Source organism: Lissotriton vulgaris, chromosome 12, assembly GCF_964263255.1.
Source record: "Lissotriton vulgaris chromosome 12, aLisVul1.2, whole genome shotgun sequence".
Taxonomy (NCBI): Eukaryota; Metazoa; Chordata; class Amphibia; order Caudata; family Salamandridae; genus Lissotriton; species Lissotriton vulgaris.
In genome coordinates, this window is record NC_141700.1 from 458,074,042 (window position 1) to 458,090,657 (window position 16,616).

Below are 16,616 nucleotides of genomic sequence, written 5' to 3' on the forward strand. Positions count from 1 at the left end.
AATGCGCACCACATCAGTAAGATTGTGTAGTGAGTATGCTTCATTGACGATCTGTTCATTCTGTGGGATGTGGATGATGTATCGCTGGGTTTGTTGAAAAGTTGAACACCAACCCTTTTAATACAAAGTTGACTATCAAATTGTAAGTAAGTAAGTAATAGTTTTATTTGCACAGTTAATAAAAACCATTGCAATACAAGCTTTAAAATTTGCGTCTACATGTAAAAAAACAACAGTATATCACTGCAACCTTTAAATTACATCTATATACAAACCAACAATATATCACCACACACAATTTTTTCCTTTCCAATTAAAATTATAAGATCTCAATTTTTAGTGACCGTAAATAGATATAAATTCTATTATAAATGTAGCTAAAAGACAACTAAGAATCATGTCTTGGCAAATTTCTTTTCCTCTGCCTTCATGAACTTCACAAGACTACAGTTCAACTGAGGAACGTGGAGTGCGAACATTATCTAAAAGACAATTACGAAACCAGTCTTAACATTTTCTTTTCCTCTTCCTTCATGAACTTTACAAGACTACAGATCAGTTAAGGATAGTGGGATGCGAGGAATATCTAAAAGACAGTTAAGAGTCAAGTCTTGCCATTTTCTTTTCCACTGCCTTCATGAACCTCACAAGACTACAATTCAGCTGAGGATCGTGTTGTGCAAAGCAGGCAAGAACTGCCTGTCTTCGTGAACAAATTCCACGTTGGTTAATTTGGAATTTTAGCAGATTCTTTCGTTGTTCCACCAATTTGTCACAGGAACACAGCAAATGCGACATGTCCTCAGGCACCATGCCACATAAGCGACAGAGGGAACCTGCCTTATCCTTTAACCAGTGTGGAAAGTGCCTGATACAGGGTAACAGACCCAGCCTGTACTTTAAAAATGTTATTTTGGTTGTTTTTGAGTAGCCCAAATCAAGGTAGCTCTGCGGTGCCTGTGTAGATTATGTGCTCAGTATCATTCAGCCGTGTGACATTTTTGCAAGTGATGCCTTGTCTTCAACCCATGAGAGATGCTTAATTGTTTTCCTGACCAATCTTTTAAGCGTTATATGACTTGTGGGGGTGTCCCATAGCTGATGTCAGCCAAGATTCGACAGGGTCCCTTTGAGATACTTCTCTGCTGGTGATGCTGGGTATTGTTCTAGTTCCTTCCATAAATAGTCATTTTAAGGTTCCTTGTTTGGTTTTACGCGTTTTGTCCCACACAGTTATGTATGCCCCCTGTCTTGCCAGGAGCTATTTCTGGAGGCCAAACTCTAGCCTAATTTGAGCCGGTGAGGTTTGTTTGGGCAAGCTAAAAATAATCCTCCACGCAGCTGTCACTGTGTTGTCCAGAATGTTGGCCTCTCTACCTCTCATTACTTTGCTCCCGTAAGTTATTGTTGGCAGCAGTTTAGCTCATATTACTTGTGTCAGAGGCAGGAGAGACAGGCCAGTAAGTTTGCTGTTTAATGCTTTTAGAGCGATTGCTGAGGCAACTCCTTTACCGCAAATGATCATTTTCTGTACAGTAAACTGGCCGCTGATATCAATTTTTACACCTAGATATTTATATACTGTTGTGTCCTTGATACATTGCTTATAGTAGGTTACCTCTAGTACCATTGATTTATACTACTCTTTTCAAAGCAAGACCTTAATTTTCCTACCAGTGTTGTTCAATTAATGAACTGTTCTCTCTATATATTCCTTAACACATTGATCAATACCCAGACACATCTTTATAGCATTTTGTATACATCCACAATATGTACTCAATAACCTTTCATTTTAGAAAATTATTTTTACTTCAAAATTGATTACCCTTCTTTTTCTTTTTCAAAAAGGTATATTATACACGTACTGCTAATTTACAATATAATTATGGAATGTGCTTTATATACAGTGCATAATTAAACAACAAACATTCTTATGCCATTTCATTAATGTCAAAAAAGTCCTATTCAATAATCCTTAGTGATCAGGATATGCATTACTTAGCCTCGATCTTTTTTCTTTTTCTATGGTCCAGGTGACAAAGTGAAAAAGTGATAAGGTCTGAGAACTCTTTTGAGTTTCTTCTCCAAGTTCCAACCACCATTTTGCAAAATTAGCCGGCTTTTGGACGGCAAATGCTCCCTTTTTCGATTTGTTTGCTGGTTTTGGTTTTCATTCTTTATTCGGAAGGAGTGAGTGCGGTCGCTGCTATTCTGGTTCCCATCTTTCGAGGCTATACTCCGGATACAAGCATTATTCCAAAACCAGGCGTATGACTTGTTCCTTTTCTTACTGATTGTCATTGTCTGTGTTTTTTCCAAGTTTATTGTCAGTTCATTTACATCCAAGTATCGCTGTGTTGCATTCACAAGATGTTGTAGCCCAACTTTTGTATGGCTGATTAGGACTATGTCGTCCGCATAGAGAAGACACGGTAATAATAGCTAATTTTGGTGCGTGGAAGTTGCAACTATTGAGGATCGGGATTAGGTCCCCTAAAAACAAGTTGAATAGTGTGGGAGCTAAAACACAGCCCTGTTTAACCCCTTCCATGCTCATGACGAGCTCAGCTCGTCATGCAGTACACTGCTTGTGTCTGCCCATGACGAGCTGGGCTCGTCATGATCCATGGTGTTTAAGATTCCTCAGCACAGAGAGGGAATTGCTGTACCATTGATGTGGGTAAGACCCTTGTTGGTTGCTATACGTCTTGACAGGAGTGAACCTTCTCCCATTTTTATCTGAATCCAGGTCTCCGTATGTGGGTTGATTAGCAGGTGTAACAGTGGTCTTTGTATCCCCATCTGTTTAATTTGGATCATAAAATGTTCAGGTTTATATGGTCAAAGGCAGCCTTATAATTTATAAAGCAAAAGTTAATCTGCATTTTAGTTGTTTCAGCCTTATCTATTAGCATGCCCATTGTTAAGATGTTGGAGGTTGTCCCCACCGATTTGGTGAAGCCGGTCTGGTTAACCGGAATTAAGGATTTCTCTGTGGCCCATTCCTGCAGTTCATCTGAATGTATTCCTGCAAAATGTTTTGCCTCATTATCCATAAGGGCAACTAGACTATAGTTTTGAGGAAGAGACTTGTCCCCAGATTTGAAAATGGGGGAGATGATTGAGTCCTTCCAAGAGCAAGGCAATATATTAAAGTGCCTTATTTCGAAGAATAATGGCTCGAGCGCTGCTGCCCATTCTTTTTCCTCTTGTTTATAAGGGATGGGCGGAATTCCGTTTGGGCCTGGCACCCCCTCTTTTCTTCCCTTTTTGATTTGACGCCTGATCATTTTTTGTAAGCTTGACTCTCCTTCATTTGCGGTTGGTTCGAAGCCTTCTTGATTACCTGTGTTCCTATACAGTGTCAGTGACTTTCTGTTGACAGAATGTCTTATCACATTGGCAGTTTCTGTCATCCAATAAGAATCTTTATCCTGATTAAAATGACTTCTAAGGTGGCTTGCCCAGACTTCTTCTGTGACATTAGAGAAAACTCCCTCATGCATAGGTCTTAAAAAATAGTTCATGGTTCTCCAAAATCTTGTACCATCACTCTGTTTGGAATCCGCATGCAGTTTTGACCATATGTTTTCCTCCACACATCTGTTGGCTCCCCATTTTATTTTTTTCAGCAATGCCTTTGATTTCCGTAACTGGTCCTGTTTTACAATATCCGTCGAATTCTGCCATAGTTGTCTCATCGTATGACAGATTGATTTCTTTAAGCACTTGAACTTCTCTTTATGCTCTCGTGTAAAAATGTTCATGCTGCTGCAGCCCGGTTGCACCTGTTGCTTGGGTCTTGTAGAATAGGTTGCCATAGTTGAAGTAAAATGCTCCCATTTTTCAATTTCGCTAGAGCCAGTTCTGGTGTTAAAAAGCTGTCTCACCTTTTCTAGTGTGCTTCCATCAGTTGCTACTGAGTATTTAATCCTTTTATAGTTGATTGTATGGACTGACTCTTTAGGCACAGAGGATAATTTCAAATTTAGGCTTGATGATATTAAGAACAGTTTCTTGGGGGCAGTGGTCACTGTCTGCTTTTTCCCCTATACGAAATGAGACCATTTGTTGAAATAAGGATAATGAAATAAAAGTATAATCCAGGGTTGTATTAATTCTAGTTGAATGAAAGGTAGTGACTGGGTTTTGTCTCCAGTAAATCTTCCGTTTAATGCTCTAATGTTAAAGGGTTCGAGGTCCTGTAATATCTGCTTGTCTAGTTTAGCCTGTTTCAATGTTTGCGACTTCCCTTGAAGTGGTATGTTCCAGGCTGAATTTTGAGTTAGGTTCTCGTCATCTGCCGAGATTCCCATGAGATTGAGATTAAAGTCTCTGATGATAATAAAATCTGTGGATGGTACTTCCCGTATGCAATCCTCCAAGAACTTACATAGTTCTTTAGCTGCCTTTGATTTCCTTTTTTGATGTACGTAGGCGTTGATCAAGGTGAGGTTAGTTTCCCGTGCCTGTTTCTGATTGCGAGATGTAGAAGTTTAGTGCCATTGAATCGGAGGAAGTTGGACCAACTTCTTTGACCACATGGGCGCACGTGGCTGAAACATAGGTTACTAAACCACCTTGAAGATGACCGCATTTCGCCCTCCTTGTTGCACCAGTAAAAGAACACAGGAATCCGTGAAGGTGGGGGGGGGGGGGGGGGGTTATCTGCTTGCCATGTTTCTAGCAGGGCCAAAATATCAAAGACCTTATATAGCTGATAAAGTCTAGATCAGTCATTTTGGAAAACAGACCATTGACATTCCATGAGCATATTCTTAAGTGGTTACCCTCAATCAATCTTAAGTGTAAGCCTGTTTGTCAATTTACATGATTGTTTATTGTTCTGGCTATCCATCTTAGATCACTTAGTCCTGTTGGAGATGATGCCCCATCTTCAGTACTTCTAATAGTACTGTGATGTTGCATATTTCTTACTCCACTTCTCCCCACTGCGCCTCTAAGTACCGATATTCCGTGCCTGAATGCAGAAGCTTGTGCTCCCTCTGTTGCTACAGGAATTAATAATTCAGGGTATCTTGGTTTTATGTAAGGAGTTATTGATATCCCCCAGTTTTTTAATGTTTGAGTCTCTGCAATAATTTTGTGTGCAATTAATGATGTTGTCCGTGTTGCTTTAGTTTTTTTGCCGCTTGAGCCATCATCAGCCATGAATTCAATTGAAACCAGATCGGTGATTGTCACATCTTCCAGAGAGGGAATGTGAGATAGCAGCCGTAAGATGTTGCCTTTATTCAATATGTCATGCCTGCCTTTCAATATATAATCTGGACTCAACCATATTGCGTTTACTAGGCTTCTTTGGTCTCCTGGGCTCCAAGTCTTTTCATTTGCATTTTGCGTTTGAGTGGGTTCATGACCTTTTGTTTCTAAAAGGGTTGCCTGATTTATAGACACTACTGCTTCGTCTCTTTCTTTGTGATGAACTGTTTGTTGTCCTCTTAGGGTGAACATTTGGCCATACTCTCCTTGCCCGCGGGCACCTTGCGTAATTCCAATTCTTTTTTTTTAAACAAAATTCATTCATTTACAGCTCATTAGCCAGTATCATATGAAGGCTGAAACAGTGCACACACAGTGAGGAATTACTTAGCATCATTTACATGAACGATTATAAATTCTTAGGAACGTCGTCTCATCCGATGTCTCCGTGTCGTACAGTGCTCCTGTGGTCATCCACCTTAACAACAGTTCTAGGAGATTTGTGATCTATATCTCTACCCGGGGAACCAACTCAATAATCATCTGTGCTAGTCCCTACTCTTATCTATCCCAACAGTCAATGGGCTAACAAAATACCCCCTCCCCCCTCTAACTCTATCCACCTTCTCCCACAGTCAGACATGTCGCTCCATCCTTCAAATCTCAGTGTTGAGCATTATTCAAACTTGTAGGGCATCTGGCATCACAGTTCAAGAAAGCAGACTTCCACACTAGGGGGAGCCACCATGTAGTACCCGCTGCTCATCACCTGAGTCACCCATGCAAGAAGGGCAATGCCTCAGTCCATATGTACAAGTCTCCTCACTCAGGGGGTTGGTCAGTGTAATCCGTCGGGCTCTTGAGTAAGTCCACCATCGCCACCCATGACCTAGTCGTGTCCAACATTTTCTCATTATTGGCTCTCTGGGCCATTTGTAATCTAAAAATCCCCTTGCAGTCAGCCTACTTTATGAATTCTCCTAGCCATCTTGAGGCGTTAGGTGCGGTGACCGCCTTCCAATGGCCGGTAATTTTTCTCTTAGCTAGGACTAACCCCAAATCTATGAATTTACTGATGACTTTATTACAGGAAGTGTGAGGGAACCAGTGTATTAGACAAAATCCCAGAGTTTGATTGATATCTCTATCCGTTATTTCACCTAGAACCCATCTAACAATGGACACTCCCAGAACATGTGTAAAAATGTAGCGCTTTCTAGTTTACACCGTGGACATGCTTTTAATCGGGACCCGAAAAATGTGTTAATTTTGTGTGGGGTGAGATACGCTCTGTGGAAGACATAAAATTGGATTAGTTGAAATCTCGCGTATCTAGAGCATTTCCACGCCCGCTCCATCAGCGCCTCCCACGGCTTCCCCTCTAGAGGGATCCCAAGGTCAGCTTCCCATTTGGTGTGCAGACTCTCCAAAGGGGACCTGATCTCCTGGGTAATTCGCCTATACAGGCAGGTAACCGCTTTGGTCGTCCCTGTCGCAGATACCACATATTGGCATGGAAGAGAGGTCGGCGGTTCCGCCATCCCCTTCTTCCAGTGCTTACGGATGGCTGCCGCCAATGCAGCATGCAAGAGGAAGTCATGCCAGGAGCAGCTCCTTTCTAAAAGGTCTTGGGAGGGTATAGGGACGCTGTCCTCATACAGGTCCCCACTGCTTCCCAATCTCGCAATCTCTGCCAATCTCCCCCATGTGGCAATGCCTCACAGACCCGCAACAGGATCTCAGGTGCATACGGGGGTTCGACCTTGGCTCTTCTGTTGGCCTGATTCCAGGATTGGTGCACCACCCACAGATCCCTCGGGACCTCTCTTTCGCTTAAAGGGAGCCGGGGAAGTACCCGAGAAAGCTGGTGTAGGTCTGGGTCCATGCCCCTATGGTCTTCTCCAATACGTAGTCTCCTTGCCATCCACTTTGTGAACCATTGGAATTGGGCTGCATGGTAATATGCCTCAAAATCAGGGACTGCGAATCCCCTGTCCCGCCTAGGTCTCAGCATGTTGGTGAGCGCCACTCTGCGCCTCCCAGAACCGCATAAAAATCCTGTAATCATGGTGTTAAGTTGGGTTAAGTATTTTCGCGGTATCCATGAAGGCAGTGAGCCAAAGTAGTAAATTAGTCGAGGCAGAGTTACCATCTTTAGCAGCGCCATCCTCCCCGATACTGAAAGTGGAAGGGTCCCCCAGAATTCAAAGTTGCTCCTGGTGGTACGTAATGCTCTTCCAACATTACCTTCTAACAGGTCAGAGGGTTCATGATAAATCCGCACTCCTAGGTAAGTCAAACAGCTGCTTTCCCACCTCACGCCTAGCGCATCAGGTGGTTCACCTCTACCACCCTGAGCAGGGAAAAGGCACGTCTTATTCCAGTACACCTTGAGACCCACCACTCGCCCTAATCTGGCCAGCAGTTCTCGAGCGCCCTGTAACTCTTCTACAGCGTTGGCGAGGAACAGCGTACTTCCCAATTCTTTTGTGGGTCCATATATTTTGTCTCTTTGATTCGTCCTTCTATGTATGGATGAGGTCACTTGTATAATAAAGGACAGTTCACTGTCAGTTGTCTCTATACAATTACTCCTTGTTGTTTTTGTTGGCATTTTAGGCAGTGTCCATTGGTTCGTTTTAATTTTCAGGCAATGATTCCAAAATGCCTTCACCGATTGTTGTTTTGTTGACAATAGAACAGATTATAGTATCACTCTTTTGTGATTTGTTCTGGTCAAGCTCTGATTGTGTTTTTCCTTTTTTTGTTACTGGGGCAGTCAAGTCGGTCCCTTCCTGATGCGCGGCTTCTAATTCCTCATTCTTAGTATTCCCAAGGGTTTGCGTTTTCTCAGTTGCACCCCTCACTTTGTTGGCAGACTGCTTTATTGTTCTTGTACCTATTGTGTTTCGTTCAGAGGTCCCTCCTATGCTTATATCATTTCCGGCCTCTAGTTTGCTTTGTACTGGTGGCGCTGAAGTCCAGAAAAGACGTTTGAATCCTTCATGCTTTAGGTTTGTTTTTTGATTTCGGCTTTTCCGCTTTTTTGCTTGCCTTTGTTTTGCGTTCTATGGTTTATCTACTTTATCCTCCAGTAAGGTTTCAGGCAACTGGCCATCTAGTTTGATTTCTCTGGCGTCTGGATCTCTAGATGTAGGAGCCTGGGCTTCCTTCATTCCAAGGCCTCCCATTTTTTTAGCTTTAGTTGGTGCTATGTTTGTCAGATCACATATTTCATCTTCCGTGAACCACTCCAGAGATTCTTTTTCTGGGCCCTGCGTGGACTTTTTAATTTGATCGCACAAGTCATTCAGCATTGCTGATAGGGAGGCCAATTTATCAATAATAGGACCACATACACAACTTGAGCTTGCAACTTGTGGGTGGTCATATTTATTTTGTAGAAGTGTGTTTAATGAACTCAACTTCCCATCAATGGCAACCACAAACACAGCCAAGGTATCTAATAGCATCAGTTGGGTGTCCATCTAATCGGAATGGTAATGGAGGGCCTCTACCAGGAGTCGCATTGTTTTTAACAAGCTAGGCCAAGCACTTTCCTGATTTGTGTATTTTAGTGGATCTACCTGGTTTACTGGATTTTCTGTCACAATTTGTTCTCCTTTACACCCCCCCCCCCTTATGTTGATCTTGGTTGCATTCAGGTGTCCCTCTCAAAGTATTCCCAGTGGGCTCACTCCTGCATTTATCCTGGGAATAGGCGGCCGTGAGATCTTCCCACTCTTCCTTTCCCAAGTATGAAGAGATTTCTGTCATTTCTACTGAGTCAATTGTTAGCTTGCCCCCTTTTTCTTTTGCTACCGTTATATTTAGCATTGGGTTTTGAACTGTTGCTTGTTCTTTCCGACGAAGAAATGGCGTTGGAGTTGCCTGTGAGATTTCTATTCCTCTCCGTCCCTACCTTGCCCTTGTTTGGTCAGGGCTTTGCAGATCGTTGCTACATCAGTTGTGCCACAGTTACCAGTCCTGTTATTGTTTTGCGACAGCCTTCTACTTCCAACGATGCCTTCGAGGTTTGATTTTTCCTCTCTGTCTGTTCCCAACGTTCCTGATGTTTCCATAAATCTGTGTATTTGGATTAAATCAGTGTCAATTATCTGTTCCTTATCAGTTATATTAGTACCATGTGTCACTCGAGTTTTATTTCGTTGTGGAGTTGATGTTTTTAGTAATGAGCAATGGCTGTCATAGTAGTCATGTTAATCGTATTAGTCGTGCTAGGACTTCTCTATTTGTCATTAATTCTATGTGCACCAGTAAAGTGTATCAGTTGTATTGGCTGTACTGGCTGTTCTGGCAGAAGCAGTAATAAAAGGCCCTGTGCTTCTCTCACGTTTAAAAAGAGAGCAACCCTTGCATTCTTTAAAAAGCAGAGTTTTTTTATATAATTTTGGTATTTTTGGTTTGTTGATTGTTTCCGGAGTTGAAGGCTGCCCGAGTGCCCGCAAATTTGTATCCCTGAAATATTTGCGTCTGTGCTTATTTCAATTAGGGAAGCGTCCTTCTGTGTTGCAGGCCTGGTATTGGGTGATGGTTCATCCCTTGAGCCCTTGAGCACCTTGGAGGTTCGCTCTCTGTACCTCTTCGACCATTGCAACACCTCAAACTTGGCCTGACCTCATGCTGTTCTTAGGCTGGTCCGGCCATATCGTTCCCTAACAGTTGGTGCAGCTGTATCGATCACTGACAGTTGGTGTCCGAGATCTGATACCGGTATCTGATTAAAAAAAAACTTGAATTACATTTTGGTGGTAGTGAAAGGGCAAGGGAAAGGTAAGGTAAGGTGAGGTAGGATGAAGTTGTTACAGTTATTGCAGTTATTGTCGTTATTGCAGTTATTGCAATCAATGTAATTAATGTAGTTGTTTTCAGATGCTTTCAGAGCCTGTGATAGACTCTCTGCTCACCTCTGATTTCCCCAGTGTCCTCCGTATAAAGTGCACAGTGCACAACCTCTGCCTCACCACAGTCCCTGGGTATCTCTCTTGGCCCCTCGCGGCTCACGGCCCACATAACTCCATGCTCCGTCTCGCTCTCTCTGACTGCTGGGGGAATCGCTAGGAGAATCCGCTCTTCATAGCACGCCTGCCACTTGCGCCTGTCACTGCTGAAATTCTCGCCCACAGCTGCGGGAGGTGTTTAGCAGCTCACACTTCACACCGACGCCCTCCGATGAAGTCTATGTTGCCACCTCCAGGTCGCCTCTAGGCCCTCCCGCCGCCTCTCAGAAGGACCCTGGCGAGCGGCAGGGACCAGAGGCAAAGACCCGACCGTGGTCCAGGAGGCAGGAGATGGGAGACGGGTGTTGGAAGGCGGGAACTGGGAAGCTGGAAACCCTCCTGCACAAACCAGCACAGAACAGCGGAGGAAGCAGGAGAAAGCTGAGTGGAGCAAAGTGCCATGCTCTCACTCTCAGCTCTGCTCTATGTCTGGCGTTCGGCGCCCGGCAAAACCTGGATCTGGATCAGCTACTCGTTTCTGAACCGAGATTGACCCTGATAGGGAGACTATCAAATGGAGCGTGTGTGAGATTGACTTTTTGGATGTAAATCTACAAGTAGAAGTGATTCCATCCATACTAATGTCGTCCGAAAGAAGACTGTGTGTAATTCTATTCTAAACGGAAATAGTGGCCACCCGCACTCCTTGAAATGGAGTATACCTTACAGTCAGCTATTGAAGGCACACAGGATCTGTTCAACTGATATTTGAAACAGAAGCCAGAATGATGATTGCCAGGTATCTGAGGAGGGGATATCCGGCACAGGTTCTCAGAGAAGCAAAACAGAGGGTTCTAACTATGAACAGTGAATAACTGTTATTTCCAAACACCCAGGTCAAATCCACAACCACAGCAAGGGACACAGGTACACAGGACCAGGTAATGTGCTTTGTTATAGACTATAACATGGAATATCGGTCCATCACTTACATGACCAAACACGATTGGCACATACTGCAACATGATGACCATTTAAAAGATATTATAGGCCTCCATCCCAGGATCACTTATCGGAAAGCACCATCATTAGGTGATATGTTGACAAGGTCTATGTTCTATCAGGAACCTGAATGGCTTACAAGCAGGAACAATGGGTTTAGGAAATGTGAGACCTGATCTGCAAGGCTTGCACATTTGGAAAGAACAGTGCAAGTTATGAGTAACCCTGGGCGAAGTACTATGCTACGCTCGCTTAGTTTGCGCTTCTTCGCACTACGAGAATTGCATGTACCACAGTGCAAACACGCGTAGCGTATCAATCATTTTTGCTTGCTCACGCTCCTCAACGTCAAGTTGGCGAGCGAGCAAAATGACATCCCGGCGAGACTTTTTCATCATTTGCGCTCAGCAACATCAAGTTGCCGATCGCAAGCGTAGAAAATAAACCTCCCGACGAGATTCTCAACGCGGGGAGGTCAGGTTTCTCATTGCGAGTGGTCGCGTATGCTCGCGACCGCTCGTGATGAGAAACTACCAATCCGCTCGAGAAATCTACTCGAGCGGCAGAAAACAACCGCTTGCACTGTTACTGTGCAAGATGCGGTTTGCACTGATTGCACAGTGCAGACAAGCATCCGGCAATGAGCAATCAATGCGAACAGCATTTTGCACAGTGCACTACGCAGTTCGTGTAGCTCGTGTAGTGCGAAGTGCACTTCACGTAGCTACGCGTAGCGCTACTACGCAAACTACGCCCAGGGTTACTTATAAGACATTTGAAGGCAGGCCATGTAAGGTCAGGAAAAAGCCCACATGTCAAATGAAATTTGTGTTTTAAGTCTTGGAGTGTGGTTGTGGAATGCGCTATGTGGGCAGTACTATCAATAGGCTCAGATTATGGATTTTACAGCACATCAGAGCTATCAAGCATCAAGATCGGGGTACCCCCTGGCAAAACATTTTTGGGAAGTGCACTGAGGCAATTTACCATACTGACTGTATTACGGTATAAAGCATATCAAGGCTCACCCACATAGAGAAAGAGGGAATAGGAACAACACCAATGTGAATTGAAGATGATTATTCTCTTGGGCACTGAAAAACCATGGGTGCACAACCTTGATGCAGAACTACATGTCCATTTGTGAATAGTCTGTACCTTTATGCTCAGAAAGTGTGTATTTTTAGGAGCTGCATTCTTAGAACTTGAATTTTTAGAATTTTTATTTTAGACCGTGTGTGTGTTTTTACTGATGGCACATAATGGGACCCCCCTGAAACCTGATCGCTGAGTTAGATATGAAGATATGAAAGATGTTCTATTTGGGAATTTTGATGTACTGTGTAGCACTTGCACTTTAGAGAATGTTGAAAGGGACAATGATTAGTTTTAGTTTAAATTTTGATCACAGTATCTTGACAAACTGCACAAGGTACTAGGGTGTGTACAATGTAATTTTTCAAACAGTCACCCCAGTCACAGATCTTGGTTGAATCCATCATCGTTCTTTAGCTTACTTCGCCACCCCAGTTCAGACCCAGCCATATGCAAATCAGTCTCGAAACAAGCATCCTGGGACTGGTTTCGGGGTAACACCCCTCATCAGCCAGTTTAGCTTGAATCCAGTGGAAAAGTGAGCAAGGGACCAACGTCTGGGCATACCCTGCCAACTTATGGTGAACAAAGCAAACACAAGGAGAAGATGGATGGAGCGCTGACATTTTTAGACACTCAGCCCCAGTCACAGATCTGGGTTGCATCCATCATCGGTCTTTAGCTCACTTCACCACCCCAGTTCAGACCAAGCCATATGCAAATCAGTCTTGACCCTGTGCCTCATGGGAACAATCCAACCCTAACTGCCAACCCAGGTCATCCCTGGACCGGAAACAAGCATCCTGGGACAAGTTTCGGGGTAACACCCCATATCAGCCAGCTAGCTTGCACCAGTGGCAAAGTGAGCAAGGGACCCACGTCTGGGCATAACCTGCCAACTTTGGGTGAGAAAAGCAAACATAAGGAGATGATGGACGGAGTACTGACATTTTTCACACACTCACCCTCAGTCACAGATCTGGGTTGAATCCTTCATCATTCTTTAGCTCACTTCGCCACCCCAGTTCAGACCCAGCCATATGCAAATCGGTCTTGACCCTGTGCCTCATGGGCACAGTCCAGCCTGAACTACCAAGACAGGCCTTCAGTGGACCGGAAACAAGCATCCTGGGACCGGTTTTGGGATAACACCCCTCATCAGCCAGCTAGCTTGCCTCCAGTGGCAAAGTGAGCAAGGGACCCACGTCTAGGCATAACCTGCCAACTTAGGGTGAGAAAAGTAAACACAAGGAGATGATGAATGGAGTGCTGAAACTTTTCAGACACTCAACCCCAGTCACAGATCCGGGTTAAACCCATCACCATTCTTCAGCTCACTTTGCCACCCCAGTTCAGACCCATCCATATGCAAATCAGTCTTGACCCAGTGCCTCATGGGAACAGTCCAGCCCGAATTGCCAAGATTACTGTGCCGGATGCGGACTTATCAAGGTCCCTTATGTTCTATTTTTGACACTTTCATCGTTACATAATAGTGGTTGTTTGTTATGACACACTCTTATCTGACAGGGGCTTACCATGTTCAAAGAGGCTCTCCGGTTGATGAACATATTTTGTTCATTTTTGAAAGTTGGCTGTTGATTATAGTATATTTCTTCTGGATAAACTGGGAATATGAGCTTATTTGGGAAGTCTTTCGACACCTTTCGGAGAACGTGACTCAAACTGCAAGACGTTGACCTCACCAGTACTTGGACCACTTCAATTTTTGATTTCCAACTGCAACTACTGCAATACGAAGCTCTAACTGACATTGCCTCCTTTGAAACAAACGTTTTTTGGTACTTTTACCTAGCCAACAAGATCTGTTTAAGCGTGGAAATGGTCAGTGTGTGACGAAACACGTGTCAGCTGTCTTCCATTTATTGAAAAACTGGAGAAAAGTGACTTGTGGGACAAAATAAAAGAATGGCTATGGTCTTCAGGACTAATACTTACTGTTTGGACTTGTAGTAAGGCTTATAGGTCCATTGTCGACAATTGCTAAATTAGCATGAGCTTCACTGCCATGAATCTGCTTTTGCGCACGACACTGCAAGCATCTATTTCGCAATACTTATTTTGCCCCTTTTACACATGAGAACTGTCTGCTTTGCAGGTTCTATGCTGTGCTCTGAGGTTTAGTCTGCACATCATGTTCAAGGTTAAACAACAATGTCCCTTGTTATTCTGTTCTGATCTGTCCCTCGCACCTTGACCTAACAGGCTTCACACAGCTGGAAATCGTGTACCTTAATATTGCAAACACAAGCTGTTTTCACACACACACAGAAACACCTTTCCAGAGAGAAGACCCGTGTTTGTACTGCGATGTTAACATTGCAGCTAGGCCGTACGGTATGGAGGTCTGCTGACAAAGCCCGGAGGTCTTCTCTTTTATAATAAACTATTTCTTGTCACGGGGAGGGTGGTTAGGTTGTTTCGTCCTTTTCCATTGTTTTCTATAACATGACCTCCCCGTTTGTGTTCTATGGAATTGTAACAATGCTGACTATATTGTGTTTATGCATTCTGCTGCTAGTATTGGCCTGTGTACTGCACCATAGAGTGCATTAGTTGAAATAAACATTTTAAACTATACTGCATCTCTGATTACTCGCATTGTGGACAAGTATGAGTGGCTCCACGAAAGAGCGTCAGGCTCACGCGATTCCCAAGATAGGGTTATGTGTTCTGGGTTGTCTAATCATTGGCAGCTTCGCTGTAGACGGAGAACGAATGAGACACTATAGCTAGTAAATAAGGGATTTTGGGGGCGGATGTGGTAGGTCGGTACACCACCTATTACCTGAGGTCCTGTTTTCCTGTGCATAGTTCTGTGGATGTACAGAATTCAAGCAACACGCCGCCACCAACGTTGGTTCTTATCTGAAAGACGCTTGAGTAGTACTTGTGCTTGTCCACGATACCGTCACATCCGCCTCCGGTGGAGGCTGTGATGGGAATACCTCTTATATTGAAGTTTTTTGAAGGTTCTTTCAATCTTGAAGTTATGTAAGAAAGGTTACTCTCTATTATTAGCCCGTGCTGTGCTGCCTAAGTTAAATTGTACTTCCTACTTTTGTGATGGGGCATGAGATTGCCGCACATAGTCATACCCCGCTGTGTTTCTGACACTGGGGTCAATCTAATTTTTGTAGTTGAAACAGATCCTATGTATCCGTTCGAGGTCTTTTATTCTTGGGTCACTTTCCCGGCAGTTGAAGCAGATGATAATCTGTTTCATGAGTATGCTGCCACTGCGATGCCGGTTGCGTATCGTCCATATCAGACCCTAGAGGTTCCGCTATCAGCTTGGCAACACTGTATTTGATTTAATGGCTCCCTTCCTCACTCATTTACACCTGCCAGGTTAGGTCCTTTATCAATTGAAGGAGCCTCCTGGCAGGTGTTAGCTGGGTATGCTCCGCATCAGAGTGCGTTAACAAAAGCTTATCTTGATGAGTTGCGGGTATTGCATACTTATTTAATTCGTGTACATAGAGCTGTTATACAGTTCGTGCCCGGTGCTTTTCAGGCAGTTCCACCAGGGGTTGTCGCGCACCCGGCGGAGGCTGGTGGCGTAACTATCAGTCCCGTTATGGTTAATTCGGTTATGGGCCAGCGTCCGACAAATAAGGATGAACTGCCTTATTGGCTTGCCCAAAAATTTGGACAGCTTGAAGGTGTTTTTCCTAATACCTCTCCTGTAGAGAAACACCGTCTTTTAACAATTCGTTTGCCTTAAGATTTGCTTCCCGAATTAGCTGATTGTATCACCTGGGGAAAGGTGTTTGCAGCTCTATACTCGAAGTGTTTTGGCACACCATCAATCACTGTACTCCCCTCCGTGATAAAACGTGTTCAGGATGAACACGGCGCTGAAGCAGCTGTGGAATTGGGGATGCTTCTGGTGGGAGTATTCAACGTGGTGGCTGATATGATCCTTGCCAATGTCAAGGGCGACGCTGTGAGCTTTCAAGTCGCTAACAGCTTGGCAGCGGTCCCTGAGATGGACAAACCACCCAAAGTACCAAAATGTACTGCTAAGGCTTATAAAACCAGTGGCTGCAGTAGTTTAGGAAACAACCCGTTTACTCAATCGCAAACACAGGCTAAATCTCTGCCTAAAGTCCCATCTGATACAGATGGGCACCCAGTCTTTTCTTAAAAGAACTGGAGAAATAAGAAAAAGGGACAAGAACAACAACAGAAACAAGGTTCCCGTGCTAGTTCCTTGACTCATGAAGCTTCTGAATGTACTTATGACTTGCAAAACCGTGCGAACATTAAGACTACTGATAGATTTCAAGTCCCTGATCAGCGTTCTCC